The sequence below is a fragment of the Cygnus olor genome, chromosome 10, assembly GCF_009769625.2.
Source record: "Cygnus olor isolate bCygOlo1 chromosome 10, bCygOlo1.pri.v2, whole genome shotgun sequence".
Classification (NCBI taxonomy): domain Eukaryota; kingdom Metazoa; phylum Chordata; class Aves; order Anseriformes; family Anatidae; genus Cygnus; species Cygnus olor.
Genome location: NC_049178.1, coordinates 6,003,784 through 6,009,783, shown reverse-complemented (window position 1 = coordinate 6,009,783; position 6,000 = coordinate 6,003,784). Strand labels below are relative to the sequence as shown.

At 54.5% G+C, this 6,000-nt stretch overlaps 1 protein-coding gene and 1 non-coding gene across 3 annotated transcripts in view; both read left to right on the top strand.

The window, feature by feature from the left end:
• Window positions 1-1,588: 1,588 nt before the first annotated feature.
• IARS1 (isoleucyl-tRNA synthetase 1) overlaps window positions 1,589-6,000 on the top strand; it is a 201,289-nt gene continuing 196,877 nt past the window's right edge. The window contains exons 1-2 of one of the 2 annotated variants that reach the window (XM_040569172.1): window positions 1,589-2,406; window positions 4,376-4,465. The gene's annotated coding sequence lies outside the window, so the exon portion shown is untranslated. Of the gene's footprint in view, window positions 2,407-2,549; window positions 2,568-4,374; window positions 4,466-6,000 lie in introns of those variants that run through there. The other variant, XM_040569173.1, reaches the window with a different exon arrangement.
• On the top strand, window positions 5,333-5,467 carry LOC121075773. The gene has a single exon (XR_005823150.1). It is a non-coding gene; the product is annotated as a small nucleolar RNA SNORA84 (small nucleolar RNA).

Here is a 6,000-nt window from a genome sequence, read left to right as displayed (position 1 = left end):
GAGCTGGTACTTCTCCCGCATGAGGAACTGGTTGGTGTTGCGGGGGGCCCGCATGCCGGGCGCCCTCCTGCCCAGCACGTTGACGGGCCTCAGGGAGAGCAGCACCCGCGGCCGGCCGGGCCTGTGGCAGCGGCGGAAGGGGCGGCAGTGCTGCTGCTGCCAGTGCTGGCAGGGGCCGTGCGCGCGGCTGCCCAGCAGCTTCCTCGCCCCGCCGGGCTGCCTCCCGCGGGGCCACCGCGAGCGGCTGCCGCCCCGCCGCGGCTCGCAGCCCTTCGGCGGCGGGGGGCAGGCGCCCGCCGGCACCGCCGAGCCGCGGGCGGGACCCCCCCAGGGGGGGCGCCGGGCTCTGCCGCCGCTCACCGCCGGCTCCGCGCCTCGCACCATCGCCGCCCCGTCCCCTCACATGCTCCTCGCCCCGCCGAGCGCGTCCGGCGCCGTCGCCTCTCCGCTCGCGCCTCCTCCCGCTTCTCCCCGGGCTCCGCTGCCGGTTCCCGAGCGCCCTGCTGCTGCTGCCGCGTCCCCGCCGGCGGGGGCCTCGCCGGGCGCCTCTACCTCTTCACGATCCGCTCCGTTTTTTTCTTGAGCGGAGCCCGTTTGCAGCGCATAGCCTGGCTGAACGGCTGCGGGCTGAGGGGCAGCTTGACCGGCTCCAAGCCGCCGCCGCCGCGGTGAGATGGCCTCGCCCACTCCCCCAGCCGGCCGCTGCCGGGCTGTCAGCGCTCCGCCAGGGGCCGGCGGGCCGGGGCCGGGAGGGGAGGGGAGTGACGAGGGACGGCTGCGGGGAGGGCGCTGAGCCGCAGGCGATACCCGCCACCGACACCGCCCGCCGCCCCACGCCGACTAACAGCGGATACGCGCACACCCCCTATTTATACTCTCTGGCGCGGTCCAACTGCTGCCGAGCCGCGGGGGGGAATGCTGGGGGAGGCACCCGGCCGCTCCTGAGCCAGCCTGTCCTCTCCAAATCTCGACCTGCGGACCCGGCAACAACACAGAGGTCTGCACTGGCATCGGCCTCGTCGGACTCCGCGCTGGTGTCTGCAGGGTTAGTCCCCGGATCTCCCCCTCCAATCCACCCCCGCGCGGCGCCTGTTGGTTTGGCCCAACGCTCGGGGAGCGTTGTTTTGCTCATCTCCTATTCACAAACACCTTTTGCGCTCAGTTCTTTGCGCAAGCGCCATCGCCCTCCCCTCCGTTGCAGTGGTCTTACGTAAACTGCCTAAGCCGCCCGTGAGGTGCGGGCAGTGGAAATGGCTGCGGCGGGGAAAGGGGCGCCCGGACCCCTCAGCGCCCAGCGCCCGGGCCCGTGACGGGCCGCTGGAAGCCGCGGAGCTCCGCGGCAGTGCCCTCGGCCGCCCCCTGCCCCTTGAACTCCTGACGGGGACCGCCGCCGCCCCCGGGGCCGCCGCTACAAAATGGTGCCCGCGCCCCAGCGGGGGCCGACTTCGCCTTCCCCGGGTAGCGGGGCGGGCCCCGGCCGCCGTGACGGGCCCGTGGGGCCCAGGGCGCCGCCTCGCTGCTCGCCAGGGGGCGCACGGTGCCGCCGCCTTTCCGCCCGCGGGGGGCGAGGCCCGCTCCGTGGAGGCGGGGCCCGGGCCCTGCCTTCCCTCAGCGCGCGCCCGGGTGGGGCGGTGAGGGCTGCCCCTGGCCGCGGGGCCGCGCCTGTGAAGGCTTTCGGGGGGTTCGCTTCTTCCCTTGCACCTGGCCTTACCGTTTTGTGAGGAACGGGCGCAGAGACATTCGCTCTTTCAGCCTGGGGACGGACCCAGTTACGCTGAGCCCCGATCCCTCTGCTACAAATCTTTCTGGGCTTTCAATTTCCCCTTTTTTCCCTTATTTTTTGACCCACAGTGCAGCTTCTGCACTAGTAAATGCGACCGTTTTCCCTTTTCTGCCCATCTTTGAGATTAAATTGCTTATGAAGAAAGAGCTTGCTGTGACCCGAATGGTTTCAGTTACGGGCACCACACGAGCAAGGACAGCAGACTTTGGTGTACATTCAGTTTACTGTTACACTTGTGAAGGACAAAGAAGTGCAAAATATTCGAGGGGAAAACGATGAGAACCTGGATGTGGTAAGAGCAGAACCGACATTGCCAACAGCCCACTGCCAACATCTTTCTGTATTTCAAGACCGCAGTTTTAAACAACGCCTTAAATTCCACTCGGAAACAACACGGGAAGCGTTTACCAGCCCTCTGACCCCGCCAGCCCACCCCTCCCACCATCAACGTCCCGAACTGACGGGCCGGCCGCCGGGGCGGGGCCGCTGCGCCTGCAGAGCGCCGCCCCCGGGGCCAGGCGGCACCAACGGCAGGCGGCCTTGTTGCGCGGCCGGCGGGCGGCGCGCCGATTGGCTGCGTGCGCCGCGTGCGCCGGGAGCCGTTTCCTGCCATGCGGGCGGAGGTGAGCGGCGGAGCCCGGCCCGGGGCTCGGGGGCGCTGCCGGGGCTCGGGGGGACGCGGCGGGGCTCCAGGCGCCTGTGGCAGGCGGGTGGTGCCTCGCTGCGGGGGGAAGGCGGCTCCTGAGCCGGCTGCAGCTCAGGCGCCCCGCTGCTGACGCGCTGTGCGAAGCGCAGTCCCAGCTGGAGGTGGTCCCTCTGGGTGGGCACGGCCCGCCCGGCCCTCCTGAAGGCCGCAGAGCGCAGCCGTCTGTTTCTTCTTCTTCCTTTTATTGCGCTTAGGCGGCTGCTGCCAGGTAACGGCGGGGTTTAGTTTTGTGTAACAGCAGCGTTTGCTAATTCAGCTGCCGGTAGCTTCTGATTTATGAAGTGGGTAGTTCGGAGCTATTCCCAAATAATACAGGTTTTGTTTGCACAGCGAAGACTTCTACGCTTTTAATCGAGGTAGTGTGAAGACACCAAAAATTGCTGAAGAGAGCGTGTGTGTAGTGACGCAGGGTTCTCGTCTGGTGTGCTTCACAGATGTGCATGTGCCTAAACATAGCAGTAATTTATGAATCAGGTCACCCTTTCAGTGCTCTTCTAATCGGCTTTTCAGCATAAAAAGAAGCAGGACCAGATGAGCTGTAGTCCATCTTGGTTAGTGTTTCAGCTTGAGTGACCGGTTCACATGAGTTAACTTCATACAATTTCCCTAACTCATCCTCAGGTGTCAGGCTCAGCTCGAGTAGGCTTCATTTAACTTTGAAGGAATTAGAAATTGTCGCTTCTCAGTTTCCCAGATTTAATTTTCTGATCCAATCGCTTTAGGAGACATTTTCTCGGTAAGAAAAGTCTGTAATTCGTCAGTTTCGTTACCCGCCAAACAGATGAGTTGAACCAGGTCATTATCAGCATGTTCTGAAGAAGGTGAAAGCATCAATTTTCTGTTACCATCAAGCACAGGACTCGTGTGATGAAAACTGTGCTTTTCATTCCTTTCTGATGTAATTTCACTGATGAATTGCAGGAGACGTTAGGGCGAGTGGCCAATAGGGTGGCAACTTGATGTCCTTCTGAGGCAGAAAAAAAAGTTGCTCCAAATAGAAGCGTATTCTTGTATGTCCAACTGTGTGGTGGTTTATGTAAAGTGCTACTTAGAATAGAACACTGTTGTTCAGTTTTAAAAAGTTTTAAAGGTAGTTGAACATGATTTTTTTTTCTCCACCTGTTCTTAGGTCTTTGGTTAGTGTTGCAGTTTTGTTCTGTATGTAAGGCATAACAACTTGCTAGCAAAGGATTCTCAGAAGCAACATTCGGTCTGTAGCTTAGCATTCTGCTCCGAGGCAGCTTTTCATTTTAAACTTCCATTTCTGGAAAGGATGGAGAGAATGATTATCTTGATTATCAGATGATCAGTTCACAATTTTGTTATCCCAGAAATCGCCTTGCTTCAAATATCACGACTTAAAAAGACAGGAAACGAGAGTCTCTAATCCTGTATGAATGTAAAGTAATGCATTCTTTAACTCTGGGGAGGGCATTTGTAGATGGAGAAAGGAGGCCTCTAGTCTATGGAGGGAAGGAAGGTCATGCACAAGTCTCCTACGCAATAGTTTGTGGAAGAAGGTGGTTGGAACAGAGGTCAGAGACTGATCATAAACCTCAGAAGGTTGGGAGACTGCTTATATAGGATACGGTGCATTCATTTCATTTAACTGCTTGTCACAGTATCTGATGTGTGCTTTTAGTTCGTGAGTTCTCAGTTTTCCAAGCAACAAAATCAGTAATGTTTTGAAATCTCCTTCGTGCTGATTATCAATCCATACATGTTGCATGCTGTCAAGTGCATTTCTGAAATCTTGGTTCATGTGTAGTAGGGTTTTTACTGATTCTTCCTTGAGTAATTAAATATTTGTAATTGATTCTAATACCCCCAAAACCACGTTCTAACTTGCTTTTATGGTTTTAATGTTTGTGTTTTTTTCCTTCTAGATAAGAAGCTCAGCATAAGTTTGAGACTGCTGGAGTACGATCTGTAAACTTTGATGCCTTTCCTATTGAATGTTACTATCTTTTAGAAAAGTGAGTGTCCTTTAATTCCTCAGTGGTGCATTGCCTTAACCCTGAGCTTTTTTTCTCAGCAGAAAATGAACAAAGAAACAAGAATACAAAAACAACAACAACAAACAAACAAAAAACAAACAAGAAAACAACAACCAACCCTTGTGCTTACTAATCTGTATGTCAGTTTGGAGTCTTGCTTGAAAGTGGTGTGTTATTGAGCACCTCTCCTATGAAGACAGGCTGAGGGAGCTGGGATTGTTCAGCCTGGAGGAGAGAAGGCTCTGGGGAGACCATATAACAACTTTCCAATACCTAAAGGGGGCCTATGAGATGGCTGGGGAGGGACTCTGTGTCAGGGTGTGTACTGACAGGACAAGGGCTAACAGCTTTGAACAGAGAGGGTAGATTTAGATTAGATATTCGGAAGAAATTCTTTCCCCAGAGGGCGGTGAGGCCCTGGCCCAGGCTGCCCAGAGGAGCTGTGGGTGCCCCATCCGCGGCAGTGCCCAAGGCCAGGCTGGATGGGGCTGGGGGCAGCCTGGGCTGGTGGGGGGGTCCCTGCCCATGGCAGGGGGTTGGGACGGGGTGGGCTTTGGGGTCCCTTCATGCTTTGGATATGCTGAATTATTCATGCATCAGTGTGTAAACTGATGTTGTTCCTGAACACCGAAGTCTTAATTTAACTTGTTGCTCAGCTGAGACGTCCATGGGTTTTAAATTGGGCTTGTCTTTTAAGTCAATCTGTCTAAAATTGTGTCCTGTAACTAGGAAAAAAATGAGTAGTAGTGACTAACTTGCATATTAACTATCATCAGTAATTTTTTTCCCTAATTTTGCGTTAATAAACTTCTCTTGTACTGTTGGGAGGTGTGTGTATGAATTTGTGGCCTGTGGTTACTGGACACTGGTTTGTGTGTGCAGTGCTCCAGTTGGTAGAAAGGGGCCAAAAGTGATACTGTGATTTACGCATGGAGTCTGTGATATGTGAGCAGCTTCCATAGCCCGGTCACAGTTACAGACCAAACCTTAAATATGTATTTAATTTATTAGATTACGGGGTGTTGACAGCTGGGCCAGTTCTCAAAAGCTGTATGGTTATCACTCAACTTCAGTGGTTGAGCTTGATGCAAGTAAAATCTGCAGATCCTCTGGAAGTTAGAACTTTTAGAGGATGCACAGCAGAGGTCCTCGAGCTTTGTCCTTATCTGTTCAAATTCTTCTCCCCGTGTTCATCTTCTGTTGTCATGTGTTTCAATTATGCTATCTGAAGTCTAAGCTCGTTTTAGGTTTTCCTGAGAATGATGGCCTAAGGAGAAAAAGGACGGCGTAAGTCTTTGAAAACACAAATGCTAGGAATAGACGTACAGTAGCTTCCTTTTAACTAATTTATTTAGTTCCTGTACTAGTTCATAAATTGATGCTGAAAGGTCAGTTTGGACATGAAAATTAAAAATTTTGAACAACAAAAAAAGGCAAAAAAACCCTACCCCAACCAACCAAAGCCAACCACCACCAAAAAAAAAAAAAAGCAAACCTGCAGCCAAAAATTAAAT